An 18,303-nucleotide genomic window follows, 5' to 3' on the forward strand; every position below is an offset into this window, starting at 1 on the left:
TTTAAATGTGCCCTCAGTTATCTAAGGCATTAAGCAATAGCTTTGTTTTCTTTGTTTTTAGTTACTCATACAACATATAGATATATTTACATTGTCTAAATTGCTACATAGCTAAGGAAACAAAAGATGAAAATGTCCCGCTTGTGCAATCAAAATGCCAGTTTTGGCGTTTAGGCTAGGCATTTCTCATTCACATAACAGAAATAGTTCATTATGTTGTAGGAAGTTGCAAGCATGACAAACCATTGAAGCCAAATTTGCTTGTTTGGGGGGGGGGGGGGGGGGGGGATAATGAATGTCATTTTGGAGACTTCTCCAAATTCTGCCACTCACTTGCACAACAGCACATTAAAAACCATTGTATGATGATTTGCAAGTATACTCCTACAACACAAGTAACTAAACTGTTGTACAATTTAGTGGCATCTAGGGTACAATTTGGAGCAAAATTTGAGTCCATATAGGAGGGAAATCTGCCGCAATTTTTTTTTTATTCATACAACAGATTATTCTTGTAACCGTTGTGCAATGACCTTCTAAACAAAAATTTCAGAATTTTAACCACCTTATATAATGTAAGTTTACTAAACATGTTGTGTGATTCACTTTTCTTCATCACACAACACTTTTTTTTTCCGTTGTGCAAAAAGTGTTGTGTGTTAACGTTTTTGGTGTAGTGTTTATTTCTATATTCCTAGGTCATAAATTGTATACCATATCATAATGACTAGATATATATGTTCCTTCGAGCTTGTGCAAGACTATTTTGCCTGAAAGCATTCTGAAAGAAGTATCTGGTTGAGGCTATAGTGGCTATGAAAAACAAAGGCTGCCACCATCTCCTACAAAAAACCAACAATGTAATGAGACCTGGCTGATTGTTATCTGCTATATCACAATTCTAGTTTGAGATAATCGGTGCATTGCACCTTTTCTTGTTTGATTTTGAGGCATTAGAATCTTCGTTGGCAATGAGAAACTGGAAGAAGAAACAGCAAGGCAAAATTTTATCAAAATCTGCATAATAAGGAGAATGAGATTGCAATTAATGTTCAATTGTCTTACCATAAGAAGATTTAGAAGACCTCGGTCTTTATCATGGAAAGAAAAATCGCAATTGATATATGCATCTGTAATGCCTAGATCAGCCTGTGTCATTACCTGTCAAATCAATATTTCTCCTAGTCAGTGAAAGCGCAAGAGGAGTTAATGGTGTTTTCATATTTACAATGATCCGATATACTGTCTTCCTGAGCTTTAATAAGAAACCTTTTCCTTTTAACTAGAATTCACATTAAGAAGTATCAAAGTTAGTTAAAATTATATGCATACTTTCCAATAAAACTGAGGACTATGAACTATAAGAACGGATTTTAGAGAACAGTCCTTTTTGCTTCCCTCAAAGGTGAACATTGTGCCTCCCTCTTCTAGTAAGCTGCATATAAAATGACATTTCAAATATACTAATTGTATTCATATCTGATGAATCTTATTCCAGATTATGAAAAAAAAAGAGAGAGTAGAAAAACAGCTGACATAGAAGACAGAAGAAGATAAAACAAGTGGCACAGGCAATGCAGGATCGAAGTTGAGAAAGTAGAATACATTTCAAGAATATAAGTATTACTCACATTATAAAGGTCATGGATTCAATTCTCACTAACATATGTAAGAGTGGGGTGGGGTAAGAGTTTAAAGAAAAAATGTATTATTGACATTAAACATCCAGTAGATATATAATGTCTAAGAAATCTAGTAACAAATAGGTGTGCCGCTGTTTCCATCAATGAAAGAGCCATATGTTTTGGGTTTCCCAACAGAGCCATATATTGATGGTGTTTTTCAGCACCAGAATCAGAGTCTAAAGGGGTCTCCGTAGTTTAATAGATTGTGGATTTGGAAACTAATATAATAGTTGAATACACAGAACACTCCATGCCTCCATTATTGGTCAGCTGTTTGTGCAATATAAACAAGTTGACGCAGATTTTATTGGCACCATACTAACTACTTTCTTCAGCCTACATTCTCTTCTCATTCTACATTTATTTTTAATTTTAAGTGTACTTAGTTCACCCATTTACAGTACCCAAAATACCCTTTTCCAATGGTACGTACAAGGGTTTAACTCAAATGTTTTTCTATTTGGTTTCCTCCGCGTGTCGATTTCTTTTTCTGTTAGCATAGCATGAGAACGACTAAAGATGATGAATGTTAATAAAGAAAGCATTAAGGTTTAACGATGAATGAAGAATTAAGAATGAAGTTTAAGTACGTATTTTGTAGGATATGATAAGAAAAAAGTATTGTAATTATTAATAAGATATTGTTCTTTATTGTAATTTTATACTAGGGTATTATAGTATTTGAATAAATCGAAAACTTGTAGGGTGAAGAAAGTAGTGAGTAAGGTGGCAATAACCGCACCCTAGTTATTTGTGTTAACTTGTTTATATTGCACAAACAACTAGCCAATAATGGGGGCATAGAGTGTTCTAATTTATAAGGCAAGTGTATTCAATCAAATACAAGAAAGTAGTTAGTAGGGTGGCAATGGTCGCACCCTAATTATTTGTGTTAACTTGTTTATATTGCACAAACAACTGGCCCATAATGGAGGCATGGAGTGTTCTAATTTCTAAGGCACATGTACATTCAATCAAATACAAGAAAGTAGTTAGTAGGGTGGCAATTGCCGCACCCTAGTTATTTACGTTAACTTGTTTATATCGCATAAATAGCTGGCCAATAATGGAGGCATGGAGTGTTTAAAGGCACTTGTATTCAATCAGACACAAAAAAGTAGTTAGTAGGGTGACAATAGATGCACCCTAGTTATTTGCGTTAACTTGTTTATATTGCACAAACAACTGGCCAATAATGGAGGCATAGAGCGTTCTAATTTCGAGGTCACATGTATTCAATCAGACAGAAGAAAGTAGTTAGTAGGGTGGCAATAGCCGCACCCTAGTTATTTGCGTTAACTTGTTTATATTGCACAAATAGCTGGCCAATAATGGGGGCATAGAGTGTTCTAATTTCTAAGGCACGTGTATTCAATCAGAAACAAGAAAGTAGTTAGTAGGGTGGCAATAGCCGCACCCTAGTTATTTGCATTAACTTGTTTATATTGCACAAACAGCTAGCCAATAATGGAGGCATGGAGTGTTTAAAGGCACTTGTATTCAATCATACACAAAAAAGTAGTTAGTAGGGTAACAATAGCCGCACCCTAGTTATTTGCGTTAACTTGTATATACTGCACAAACAGCTTACCAATAATGGAGGCATGGAGTGTTCAAAGGCATTTGTATTCAATCAGACACATAAAAGTAGTTAGCAGGGTGGCAATAACTGCACCCTAGTTATTTGTGTTAACTTATTTATATTGCACAAACAACTAGCCAGTAATTGAGGCATGGAGTGTTCTAAGGCACGTGTATTCAATCAGTCACATTAATATTGAACGCGATCTCATGTCACGCCCTGAATTTCTAATAAAGAAATTCGAGTCCGAAACACGAAAACTTAACAAGTACAAGAAACACTTGGAAAATTTTTCAATTAAATTAAACAACTACACAAATCGAACTCACAACTGTCAATACCAACTCGTTCTCTAGAGTTGCTTATTATATCACTGAGTGTTTACAAATTAAATTGAACAACAATTCAATTAGTGAACCGGCTCACCAAATCTCTACACAGCAGAAGACTAAAACAAAATACACTTCTACGTCCAAGCTACAACAACTATAAAACTTCAGCTTCGACGACTGTAACTCCGACCTGCACAATAACCCCTACACCATGGAATAGTGTACCGGGTTGAAACAACAAACCCGGTAAGCTTTTGCAAGCTCGTATGAGTAAACTCAATTAAAATGACTCAAGTCACGCATGCTTATAATTTCTCAACTCTTGAGATAAATTAAAGCAACAACATTTAACTCTACAAAACACAACCAAACATACAATCACACTAGGTGAAAATTAGTAATCCCTGCATAGAAAATTAGTTTAGGAAATCACCTAAAATCACACAACTGAAAATCATAGTAATCCCTGCGTGTATTTTAGTTCAGGAGATTACAATTAAATCAAACAATAGAATTCATAGTAATCCAAATCTCACGTATAAATTAAAGAAAAAACACCATAAACATTCTCTGATAACTACGTACTCATGATGCAGTAACCCAGTTACCACCATGACCGCACGCATACAATAGACCCCAGTTACCACCATGACCATATGCATACGACAGACTACGTACTCATGATGCAGTAACCCAATTACCACTATGACCGCACGCATGCAAACAAATTAGAGCTCTACTAAATCATAACCTGTCACCTCGACCAAGGTTCAGCCTTATGATATTTTTACACCCAGGTTATTACTGTAACCTACAAACCTCAGACCCTTCAGCCCTCGGAACAAAACATTTAAGGAAATCCCACACGACTCACAAATGTCACACCATAACCCCAAATAACTCTTCCAACAATATAAATCATCAAATATACCTCCGACAAAAGTAAATGTTCAATTCAATAATGTGAATGAAATCACCAACATTCTACATATCATAATGCCACACCATCCAGATATATATATTCCACGTATATATATATATATATATATATATATATATATATATATATATATATATAGACATGTAGTCATTCACGCATGAATGACCACTAATACCAATTATAGTTCATACATATTAAAACCAAGAAATTCATTTTATACTAAAATTCATTTTTTACCTGTGAGTCCTAGCCCAATGAACCGTAGTCGATCGAGTTCATATTATTTCAAACAAATCTTTATTTTCGAAAACGATTTACAATTATCAATCAATTTTGACATTAAATAACTCGGTTCATAAATGAACCACGTGAATTTACTGACCTCAAAATTTCTCAGTGTCTTCTCTTACAGCGAGGATAAGGTATTGAATAGTCTCTGTCAATCACCTAAGGAATGTATGACACAACTTAGTACACGAATCAAAAACAATTAATTAAGTGTCAAACCCCCATTTGCACTAAAATCTCGAAAATAATGCCAATCGAGGTGAAACTTCATCCAAGACCACCCAATGTCTCTAGAATACTAATACGTTCAATCTGTCAAAATTACAAATCGATCGGACAGCCGAATCCTCTAGGATCGAAAACCGATCGAACTGAATACCCTTAAACTTTGAAAATTCATAACTTGCTCATACGATTTCCAAAAATTACAAAACTATATATCGAAATGCTCGTATCGATGAGTTGATCACAATGAGGGGCAGAAACTGCCCCAGAGGTGGCCCGAAGCCTCCGTACAGCGCCGCCACAAACGGTGGCAGAGCCGCCGTCAACCACTGTGGATGACGGTGAAACCAGGCTGAACCTCTTCGTCTCAACATGGTGAACAACTTTCATAACTATCACGAAGCCTGAAAACGAAAGGAAGTGATCGAAAAGTACCTTGGAAGCTTCAGGTTTGCTGGAATTTTCCCAGTTTCCGGCGAGCTTGACATTTCCGGTCAAAGCTTCACTTCAGGTTCAATCCTTCTAGTAGCATCATCAGTGTCCTCAGGTGATCTCAGGGTACCCAACAACTCATGCAAAGGTGGCCGGAGCTGGGAGAAATCGCTGTTGACTCGAAATGGAGCCTGAATCGGGTTTCACTTGCACCACCGTGTAGCAGCCATGAGAGGGGAAAAGGTGACCACAGGGAAGTGCGCAAGATCGAGGCGATCCTACCCCAAGAAATTTCACATCTAACGGTAGCTGGAGGAGGAAGAAATCGTTGGTGGAAGGAATCGGGCGATTTCCGGCCGAGAGGAGAGAGAAGAGAGCTCGGGTTTCCCAAAATAGAAACCTGGGCTTTTCTTCAATTTTCTGAAACTTTCGTCCTTTTATCAAAAATAGAAACTTTTTCCGAATGCGATAACTTCTTCATACAAACTCCAATTTTAGCGTTCCACCTATGCACGAACTCGTATCGACACGCTCTACAACTTTCGTGAATGAAGTTTTCACAGAATCCAAATGTACAAAAAGTCAACCTTTGCACCCCCTCCCCCCTAAAACCATACTTTTCGAATAATTAATCGTTTGAAACACTTCCGCTCCATTCACGATCCACGAAATCATACTAATGAACACTTTAATAATTCCTAAAGCATTTAGGAATTAATAACGAATTTTCGGGGTATTACATCTCTAGCCTTTGTTTCAAGCAGATATGATCTTGAGCTTTAGTAATTATCACATGAGAATAATGAGTGTTAGAAGTGGGAAGAGGCTAGAATGGGCTCGTCATAACTTTAGCCGCTAAGAAGAGTAGTTGTGGCTCTCCTGATGCCACAAAATAGATGAAAGTTGGGGCAATAGGTAATTTCACAGTTGACGGTCATAATTGATGGCGTCCAAGGTAAATAATGTGGGGTTTAATAGCCAAGTGTTTTGTTGAAGCCACGAGACGTCCCCGTCTCTTCCTCTCACCAATGAAAGAAAGCTATGGATAATGAACAGAGTAGGGAGTTTTCCTCTTCACAGAGCACATCTAACCTAGTCCTCTACCAAACCATTTTTAATAAGCAGTCGTTACTTTATGAAACTATTCAGAAGCATAAGATAATCTACTCTAGAATAACAGCATAAGACATTGTCCCCAAGAAATCGGTTTGAAATTGACGCGATGTGATAATTCTTTTTTACATTGATATGGAACAAAAGTGATTTCTTTTGTTTACAGGACATCACTTTTTAAAATAGCCGGTGTAAAAAAGTATGATTGTAATTTTGCGATAATGCCTAAACCACGAGAACATGGAGCCTTAGAAATTTTTGTTTTGCCTTTGATATATTTTTTCAACCAACAAAAACCCTCAAAACCACCCAACGCAGCGTCCCTTACATCAGATCTATTCACCCTGAGACCACCACGATCTCCTCCTTCTCTATCTCTATCTACTTGCCGTCTTCTCATCTTGGCCCAAACCCAGCCCAGAACTTCTTTGTGTGATTTTCAGGCACATTACTTATGACACTGGTGCGGAACAGTTTATAAGGTTGGCCTTTCCCCATATAACTATAAGCTTGGACAATGAGGTTTCAGAATAGTTTATAAGGTTAGCTTTTCTTCATATGCTTTGAATTGGAAAAGAACATGTTATTATGATTGCAGAAACTAATTGATTGATTTCACCTTTGCAAGGAGTTTTGCCTAATGGAAGAGAGATTGCAGTGAAGAGGCTTTTCTTTAACAATAGGCATAGAGCAGCAAATTTCTATAATGAAATCAACATTATAAGCACTGTGGAACACAAAAATGTGGTTAGATTGTTGGGTTGAAGTTGCTCAGAACCTAGAAGTCTTCTGGTTTATGAATACTTGGCCAATAAGAGTCTTTACCACTTCATTTTCGGTAATTTACTTCACTATTGTTATCTTAGTTTTATAAGGATGTATTCTCTCGTTGCTCTTTTCTTTTGTTGTATATGGAGAAGTTTAGGCCTTATGTACCCTCTCTCTACAATTTGTACTGACAGGACCCGCCCCGGATTTCACCCTGAAATCCGAAGAGGCCCTGCGGGGCCCACTATAGAAGAAATTCTACCAAAAATTTGACAGAACTTCCCCTAAAAATGGACAACCCAAAACCTGTAGAAAAACATCCACACTTCTAAATCATCCATCCTTATTCTCCTGGAGCCACCCTGCTCCCTATATCACAACATCTCACATCTCTCATTTCATAAACAATTCTGAATTTAAGAATATTAATCTCATAGGTTATCAGAGCAATCTAATGTACAGGCGAACAAGAGAATAGAAAGCAAGATAAATGACCGATGCTTTTATAATGCGGAAGCTATGACAGCTATGCCTCAACCCCAAGTACGCTCGACCTCAAGCTAAACTGGCCTGCAAACTGGGCAGTTAAAACCGAAGAGCCCAGGGGAAAACATTTAAAATCCGTTAGAGTGAGTGGACGAAAAATAAGTACTTTCAAATGTATAGGTAAAACTTAATGCTTTCCCAAGTTATTCTCTAAAATCTCGCATGCAGTAACAATCTTGAAAACACTCTTAATCATCCTCTTTACTGAAATCTCAATCACGTAACAAGAACATCTTGAAACCTCTTAAAATCTCATCCTCAATCCTTATAAAAACATCCTTTTCATGAGGCTCGTTTGATGACTAGAAAGAACTGCTGTCTAGCCATCTCATGCCATCTAGGAGGGACTGCCACCCAGATGACGCATCGAAAGGGACTGCCAACCGGAATAGGAGGCGGTGGATAGAAGGGACTGCCAACTAGCCACAAGTAGGACGGGACTGCCGACTAACCACAGGTAGTAGACGGGACTGCCGACTAACTACCTCATGTCATCTGGAAGGGACTGCCAACCAGGTGACGCATTGGATGGGACTGCCAACCGGACTGTAGTCTGGAAGGGACTGCCAACCAGACTATTACCTAGAAGGGACTGCCAACTAGGTAAGATACGCATGCGCCAAAACTGGCCTCCTTAATAAACTGAATAGCCTCATCAAGAAACTGAAAATAACCTCAAAATCTCAATAAATCCTCGAAAGTATCCTCGAAAGCATAAAATCAAATACTCTGTAAATCAATAAATGCTTTCTGAAAGAAAACTCAATCTAACTTCAAAGCTGATAAGTACGGAGCTCAAAGCTCAATAAATCTCGATAAATCAATCATGCTCAAATATTCGTACTCGTGAATCCTCATAAAAACCGATATTCGAAATCCAAAATTCTCATAATATTTTCTGAATCAGTCACTTCCCAAAAATCATTCCTCAACTCAATAACTCATGAATGACTATCTCAAAAATCTACTAAAAGCCCTCGGGAAATAAAACTAAAAGCCCTCGGGAAGGAATTTCAATACTAATCTTGTAATTCATAAATAAATCTCGATAAACTAAATCTCATAAAACCATAAAACTCAATAATTCAAATTATAAATTAAATCTCAATCGAAAAATGTTAATATACTGCATGCACAATTAATTTAAAATAAATGTCCACTCACAGTACTATTTAGGCGACCATGCATACGAGTTCCTTTGTCGAGCAATAGCTCGGTACGTCGCCCTGTACACAATTATAATTCGCGAATAACAATCCGGAAATTAAATACAATTCCCACATCAAATCCTCATAAATCAACATTTTCATTTCTACTCCAGTTTAACCCAAACTTCACCATTAGTACCAATTCATTAATTGAAGGTTTCTAGGGCAAAACTGAGAGAAATCCGATAGTGGAATTTCTCATAAACCAATAACCAAACTATTGAACTTCAGAAATTGGATATTAAACCTCCTCCAATTTCCACCAAACACATATCCATAAATTCATAACAATATATACTAGTCAATAGACCAAAACAACTCACCAGGATCGGCCGGACGTGCCCTCATGCGCTGCCACAGGCAACTGCGCTTGGCCCACGAGCCGCCGGTCAACCACCATATCTGGCTACCAAATTTTACCAGCATCAACAACTCAATATTCTAAGAATCTTTCATAACTGTGGCCAAGTCAGAAAATACCTCTAAGTGGCCGAACAATTAAGCAAACCGAAGTAGAGTAAAATTTTCTAATTATGCTTTCTTCCTCCACGCTGCAAATCGCTTCAAGATATTTGGGGAGATTCAAGTACGCCTCAAGACGCTTCTAAAAAGCCTGACTTTGTCGCCAGAGGTGGCCGGAATTTAGGTCAACGGTCACCTGCTACAGTAAACTTCAAGGACCCGATACGTCGTTTTCCGACCAAGCCGCCGTGAGCCACCACCGTAGGGGCCAAGAGGAGGTCAAGACAAGTCCGTAGCCACCGATTTGACGCTTTTTGGTGGTCGGAAAGAGAAAGCAAACGGAGTTGCAGAGGAGAGAGAGAAAATGCGCAGAGGAGAAAGAAAGAGCGTGCGGGAGGAGAGAGAAGGAGAAAAGAAAGTTACCTGGCCCAACAGTAAAAATTTCAAATATATACTACTTACTGTGAACAGTAATTTTTACATTTTCGCTTATAACTTCCACATACGAGCTCCGATTTTTACGTACCACATATGCACGCGCTCGGTTTAACGTCCTCTACAACTTTCATGAAGGAAATTTTCTCAAATTTTGACCCGAACAAAAAGTCAACTTTTAGGGCCCCCTAAAAGCATTGAAACGACAGTAAAAGTTGTTTATCGTCCAAATGACTAGTAAACCGGTGAATTCGGGTTCGGGACGTCACATGTACTCTCTTTTTATCAATAGTAATTTTCTTATGGAGCTTACTATTTGTATTCTCATTTTGATGATTTCTACAACTTATGTATGAATGAACTAATGTCTGTGTATATAGAAACAAATCACTTTTAGACTCAAAATTGATGTAAAATAATGATAAACAAACCACTTGAAAAAATAAAACTAATGTTACTGAAAGATAGAGACATCGGTTCTACCTGAAACGCATATATCAAATATGAATAAAGAAATAAAAAAACTTGATGAAAATGATGTCTTAATAGGCTTGATTGATGATGTTTAGTTTGAAGAGACTCTTGTTATTATTCATGACGTTCTCTACGAGGATTATTGTAACATATCTAATGCAGCTCGGGGTTCAGCCAATTGATTATTGTAACAAAACGAAATTAGTTTTTAACAAATCAATTGATGCCCAGACTCATTTTATACATCAAAATCTGATAAGAAACCAATATGTATTATTATTTTGGGCATCGCTAAAAATCAATGTCTGATTTTTCAGGATCTTTCTCAACACCCACAAAGACATCGGTCATGATTTTGTTTCTCATCGGTTTTCAGCCAATTTCTAATGGTATTATCCTAGTAGTGTTGAAAGTGAAATCTATTTGGTGATTATCTTTATAGAAAATTACTCATAAGTGTCACTTTGAAACTTTAATTAGTCATAAGGCCACCTAAATTTTATTGTACACATAAGGCCACTTTTATCTTCAAATTATTTTGTCTATGACAATTGTGGCCTTCCACAATTTCTGACCTCTCAAATATTATCTCTCTAGTTTCAAAATAAATAAATAAAATCCTCTCTCTCTCTCTCTCTCTCTCTCTCTCTCTCTAACCGAGATGCCGTTGCAGACTCATGAGCTCGCCGGCGACGACACCTGGAGGCATGGCGCAACTCTCCCCCACAAACCAAATCAATGTCGTTGCAGACCTCATGAGCTCGCCGGCGACGACCTAAAGGCATGGCGCGACCAGCACAGATCGAAACGATGTCGTTACATACCTCACAAGCTCATCGGAGACGACTTGGAGGCATGGCGCGAGCTACACGACAAAGTTGTTATGGTCTCTGGCTCTTCGACGAGGCCATCCACCTGACCCGCATCGGAACCTTAAATGAGGCTTCTTCTCCGGCAACGATGACAAGGCCCACGACCTCTTCATCTCGAATCGAAATCCATAACCGGTGGCTTTCTCTTCACATTCGATCTCAACCACCACCAGGTATACTGTACGGCACCTCTAATCCTAGATCTCCAGCTCTTCTCTTCGATTTGCATTTCATCTTTTCAATCGCTGTTTCTGCTTTCAATTTTGTTCTTGTAATCGATTTCCCTGTGCCTAATTTGATGCATTGTTGGCTTTTATCACTGGATTTTGTGGGTAGATTTGTGATTAGCTTTCTCTGTTGGTAGATTTGTGTGTTGAGACCATATAGTTTCTGCATGTTTCAAAGGAATATACAGTTTGACTGCATTTGGTAATTATAAATATGTATATGTGCTTCCTATGATTGATTATTGAATACTGAAGAATAGACCAAAATGCATATTTCAAAAGTTTTCCACATCCTTTTTACATGCTGAAATGGAGTGAAGTAAGAAGTATTAGTTTAAGTGTAGTTTTGACGTAAATTATGCTAGATTACATGCTTGGGAAGATTATCATATGCAATGACATAATGACCATCAAAACTTCATTCTTGGCCCCTCTTTTCATGACATTTGATTCAGTTTTTTAAGAATGAATTGTGTACTTTAGCCTTAACTAGATGGTCTGCCTATCCTCATGTTGTTTTGTTATGGAATATCTATAATCAATATTATGTTTTGGATGCTCGAAAACATTACAAGAGCCTTGGCATGCCATTTTCTTTTGCGTTTGCAGACCTTGTGCTCATGTGTCCTTGAACATAAATGGCCTCCTGGTGATCTGACTTGTTTGTGAGAGTAGGAGTGTAGAATTGTCCCCTGCTCAGTGAACCTTATATATATGTCCTCATGTTGTTTTGTTATGGAATATCTATAATAAATATTTATGTCAGTATCTTTTTATTACTGGTCCAGCAGCTTTGTACATGTGTTATAGTAGATTTATATACCTATAATAGTAGTTTTTTATTACTGGTCCACTAGTTTTCCGTACCTATGTCAGTAACTTTTTATTACTAGTCCAGCAGCTTTGTACGTGTTGTAGTAGCTTTCAGTACCTATGACATGAGCTTTTTAGATTGCTTATTTATAATTATCTAGTTGATAAGGAGTGCTACATTTGTGGTGCAGCGGTACATTGCTGCTTTTAGTTTTCATTTCAAATATTAATATTTTGTTGTATCTTTATTTTTGCAGAGTTCTTCCCCTTTGCATTTGTACTAGTAGATTTCAAAAATCATGTGAATTTGGATATTGAAGCCTCCATTGACCAAGAGATTAATCGGCCAACCAAGAAATATTTAAATGAAGTCTCGTGCTGAAGGTGGCAAAATTATACCTATAGGTTTAGAGCGTCACCATTGAAAAATGACAGTAGCATTATACAACTATTGTAATAGATTTTCATAACTATGGTAGTGGCTTTTGACAACTATGGAAGTTGCTTTTTACATAGTTATATCATTATTGAACCCTGTGTACTTTTTATACCATTGAATATGTTTTATTTTCTCGATTGTAGTAGCATTTTTTTTTTTGATTGTATCCTTTACATTTTCATAGCTTTGTTAGTCACTGGATAGCTTTCTCAATCTCTATAAGTAGTTTTTGTTTTGCTTGGTTATAGTTTTTGGCATTTATGAGAATAGCTTTTGGTGATGGTGAGAGTAGTTTTCTGGTGTTGATGACAGTAGTTTTTATTGTTGATGACAGTAGCTTTTGGTATTTGTAACAGTAGCTTTTGTTGGTGGGAATAGTAGATTTTGGTTTTGAGGAGTATAGCTTTTGTTAGTGATAGTAGCTTTTATTTCTGGTAGCAGTAGCTTTTTGTGACCTCGCCGGAGATTGCCGGAAATCTCACAATAGTAGCTTTTGTTGCTAGTGACACTAGTTTTTGTTGGTAGCAGTAGTTTTTGCGGCTAGTGACAGTAGCTTTTTTTGTGGTAACAGTAGTTTTTATTGCTGGTGACAGTAGCTTTTCTGACCTCATTGGAAATCTCACCAGCATAGTTTTTGTTTGTGACAATAGCTTTTGTTGCTGGTGATAGTAGCTTTTGCGACATCGTCAGAAATCTCACCAGCGTAGCTTTTGTTGCTAGTGACAGTAGCTTTAATTGCTAGTGATAGTAGCTTTTGTGACCTCGCCGGAGGTCGCCTGAAATCTTATCAAAGTAGCTTTTGTTGCTAGCTATAGTAGCTTTTGGTATTAGTGACAGTAGCTTTTGTGGTCGCCGGAAGTTGGCTGGAGACTCGCCGGAAGTCGACCGGAAACCCGCCGGAGTTGGCCGGAGATCGATCGGAGTTGAGCGGAGGTAGGCCGGAGTTGACCGGAGACCTCGCCGGAGAGGAGAGAGAGAATAGTGTTGACTTTTTACTCTAGTGGCATTTATGTAAATATATTAGTTTTTATATCCAAAATATAACACTATTTTTAATCTAGTGGGCTTATGAGGGAAAAAATTAGTTAGTGGCCTTATGACTAAAAAAACATTCAAAGTTGCACTTATATGTAATTAACTCTTATCTTAATCTCAGTGTTTTTGAACAACAGCTTAAATACAGTATCCACAATGAGAAATTTCAGATAAATCATAAAGCTTACAACAGTTTTCCATTTTCCATGACCACAAAACAGCAAGCGCATTGGTCTGAGGATCAAATTCTCTGATACCGATTGAAACACCCCAAACCCAAAATAATAAAATTTATTCCGAATTTAGAGTGGGTTATAACAATTTTGACTAAATCCACACTAATTTCCACAGTTTTGAACCAACCCAGATCAACTCCAACCATACATAATTGAATTCAAAATAACCTCAAAAGACCCGAACCCCCAACCCCACCCACCCACAAAACAGTGATTTCTACGGTGGCCGAAATCTCCTAAAATGGCAACTCATTCAAACTTAATCAAAATCAAAAACCATGTATACCAACGTGTAGAGCTCGATGAGTAGAAGAGGTTTGATACATCAAACAGGGCCAACGAAAACCGGAGTCGCCTGAATATCCCAGAACCCGCCACAAAAAGCTTTAACTTTTTAGCTTTGATTCTCTCTCCCCATTCCACGCATGGATGACCCATGGGCATAGGAAGACAGCGACGAGGAGACGATTTGAAAGGCACCGATGCGCCGCCGTGGAGTGGCCGGACAACTGAGTTCCTGTTCGATCCAGTCGCCAGGTCATCGGGTTGAAGCTTCTCCTCTCCTACCTCCCGTCGATCTCATCCTAGCCTTTATGTACTAGATCTCAACGGCTCAAATCCAGCGCTGGAGAATTTTAACGGACCAGATCGCACCATGTGATTTTATGTTTTCCTTTAATAATTTCTTTTATTCTGAAAATTCCAAAAATCATTAACAGTAGCTCGGGTATCTGATACATTCTCTGAAAATTTTCACGAACTCGTTGTGTCATGTATTATATTATCAAACTCTTAAATCAAGAATTTCACCTTGTGAAAAATTTCAGAAAATAATCTCGAGCACTTAAATAATTAACAAGATCGTAAATTAATTTCTCAATGATCTCAATTTAGCTTAAAAATAAGTTTACGGGGCTCACAATGGAGTTCATAGTTGAATCTTTTAAAGAAAAGTAATACTAACTAATGTAACAAACTTTTACTAAAGGAAAATTTTTGGTTTGGGGTATTACTCTAACTCTTTGGTTCAAAGAAAAGTCATAATCTAATTAGCTGATTGGTCCAGCAACAATTGACATATTAAATCTCACGAAAGCTCGCCATGTCATTAAATTTGCTGAGTAAATCTTCATCTTTTATGTAGCTTCATGGCTTAAGCAATTATTGGTCCATCGAGAATATTGAATCGGAAAACATAATAAACACAAAAACAAATACATTATCTAAAACTAATGGGGTTCTTGACCCAAAGCACTAAAATAGACAAAAATCATCCCACTTACTCCAGCAAAAAAAAATTATTCTCACCAACCAAATTTAAAATAAAATGACGATATTACCCTCGACTCAATTAAAAAAACTACCATGTGCCACTCATCATCCTCCTCTCACTCTCTCTCCTCCCTCTCTCTGTGCAGACCAGTGACAGCTCTCTCTCTCTCTCGGCCAGCGCTCTCATCGCTCTCCAATCAAGTTATATCTCTCTATCTGTGCAGACCGGCAGCATTTCTCTCTATCTCTCTCACGCTCTCGGCTAGTGCTCTCATCCCACTCCGATCCAGTGACATCTCTCTCTCTCCCCGTCGCTGTCTTCAATCGATGGACCTCCACCGTCTTCTGTCTCTGATCTACTGTTGGAAACTGAGTTTTTCCGGAGCGATCTGTTTGGTTTTGTGAGAGAGTTTGCTTCCAGGACTATTTTGTGATTATTTCGGCTTGTTTTCATTGCTGACAAAGTTTTCTCCAACCGGACTGGCGGCTTCACCTACCGGAATTTCATCTTTTGGCTCTGTTTCGTTGACGAAGCTTTTTTTTTTTTTTTTTGTAATTTTCACAGAAAAAAATTGCACTTCTTTGTTTTACAAATTAAGCTGCTTTTTTTTTGGTCAGCTACAAATTAAGCTGCTTTTTTTTTGGTCAGCTACAAATTAAGCTGCTTGATTGAAGTGAAATGGTTGTGAGTCGGAGCTCCAAATCACCAGCGAGAAACTCTTGACATGGGTGCCCAAATCAAATTTTTTTTGTTTTTTTTGGTAAAATGTGGGTAGAAGTCCCAAAAGAAAATGTCTATTGGGGGGCAATAGACGTCTATTGGGGACCAACAGACGTTTTGAATTGGTAAAATGTGGGCAGAAGTCCTAGAAGGAAATGTCTATTGGGGGCAAGGTTCTAAAAATCGGTAGGCGTTAGTCGGGTGGTGGCCAAGAGACTAGCGCCCAAGCGTTTAGGCGGTTTTTAATTTTTTTAATTTTTAATTTATTTTTATATCATATAAAAATATATATAAGAGTATATATAAACTTTAAATGAATATATGAAGACTTATTATACCTTCTAAAAAAGAATAATAAGATATCCTATAAAAACTATATTTTATTCCAAGTTTATTCAAATATAATCAATGAATTAAAGAGGGGAACCTAGGGCAGAGTGGAAGACCAATTCATTTACTATCTATTCTCCGTCAAAAAGAGAAAATGTGAAAGACTAAAAAACAAAACAAGGTTCTCTCTCTTCCTCCTGCTCTCCTCCCCTCTGTTTTTCCGCCGGACCACAGCCTTGACGTCCCACTTCGTCAGCCCTTGCCACCTTCCTTAACAAGCCCTCGAGCCTCCTTTGCGCTGCCTTCCTCATAGAAGCTGCCGGGTTGACCTCGAAGGCTTCTCCCTCTCTATCTCCATTCTCCAATAGTTGGATCAAAATCTCTCTCTCTCCCTCCTTCTCTCTCCTCTCCCTCTCTATCTCATGATTTCACTCTCTGGGTTAGAAATTTGAAAGCGGATCTCATCCACTTGAGTACAATCTGTTCTCATTGAGAATAGAGAAGATTGAATTCGTGATTCTGGAAAAAAAAAATTGCAATTTCTAAACCCAATCCGCCCAGATCCCTCTAAGTCCACCCAGATCCACCTAAAACTTCCTAGGCGGCCGGCCAACTCCAGCCCGCCTAACAGCTCAGATTTTCCATTACTTGAGTCAGAAAGCCGCCGCCCAGGCCGCGGCCGAGTTTTAGAACACTAATTGGGGGCAATAAATGTCTATTGGGGACCAACAGACGTTTTGAATTCATGTAATGTATATATATATTTTTTCCTTAATCAAAGTTTTATTTGTCTAATTTTATAGAAATTAGTTTCCATTCCGGTAACTGAAAGTTCTATTGGGGGCAATAGACTATTGGGGCAATACACGTCTATTGGGGGGGGCAATAGACGTCTATTGCCCCCAATAGACGTCTATTGCCCCCAATAGACGTCTATTGGGGGGCAACAAAGGTCTATTGCCCCTCTATTGGGGGCAATAAACCTTTCCGGCAACCTATGACATCTCCGACAATCTCTTTGGGGACCTCCGGCGAGGGTTTTTGAAAAGTCCTGTGGGCGGCAGCCGGTGACCGGAATCTGGAGACCGTTAACCAGATTCCTGCAACCGGTGACCAGATTTCGGCGACCGGTGACCGGGGTCCGGCGAAGTCTCCTATGGTTTCTCTTTCTTCCATTCTCTCTCTCTCTCTCTCTCTCTCTCTCTCTCTCTCTCTCTCTCTCTCTCTCTCTCTCTCTCTCTAAGTAACAAAGGGATGAGGGTAAAATAGTCTAAAAAAAATTAATGGGGTATTAGGGAAGACTTCCTTAGAGTGTTTTGGGTAAGAGGGAATTAAAAAAACTTAATGGGGTAAGTGGGAAAAAAATCCTTAGAAATGGGATAACTAGACAAAAAACCCAAAATAATATAAACAAACAAAGAAAAGCATAGGGTTAAAAAATAATAATGTCGCATAAACATGCTTCTATCAAACTGTGATGACAAGGGTTTTAAGATGTGGGTGGTGGCGCGGCTTGAGGTGGCCGGAGGACAGAGCTATGGTCGGGTCAAGACACACGGCCTACCGAGCCATTGTCTGCTTCGATTTGCTCTGCTAGGTGTCAATTGACAGGAGGTATAGCTGGAAACGTCACGGGCATGAAGAGGCGTGTCATATGTGGATGATTCAGTGTCTAGAGGTGGCCAGATGACAAAGAAACCGTCGGGGCTCCGGGTTAGGTCAGGTTTGATGTTCAGGTCACGGCGAGAGAATTTAGGATTAGGGTTTGGTGATTTTTGACTAAAATATAAAGTTACCAAGGGTGACTACCTATTTATACTAAGGTTTCCAAAAAAGTAATTTTAGTTTTTAGATCATAAATTTCTCAT

The 18,303-nt window shown here is 38.3% G+C and overlaps 1 long non-coding RNA gene across 1 annotated transcript; it reads right to left on the minus strand.

Moving 5' to 3' along the window:
- Nucleotides 1-3,642: 3,642 nt before the first annotated feature.
- Nucleotides 3,643-9,997, minus strand: LOC112198789. Its single transcript, XR_005810175.1, has 3 exons — nt 9,443-9,997; nt 9,076-9,137; nt 3,643-3,803 (listed from the first exon to the last, which is right to left on the minus strand). It is a non-coding gene; the product is annotated as an uncharacterized LOC112198789 (long non-coding RNA).
- Between the last annotated feature and the right edge of the window lie 8,306 nt (nt 9,998-18,303).

Source organism: Rosa chinensis, chromosome 4, assembly GCF_002994745.2.
Source record: "Rosa chinensis cultivar Old Blush chromosome 4, RchiOBHm-V2, whole genome shotgun sequence".
Lineage (NCBI taxonomy): Eukaryota > Viridiplantae > Streptophyta > Magnoliopsida > Rosales > Rosaceae > Rosa > Rosa chinensis.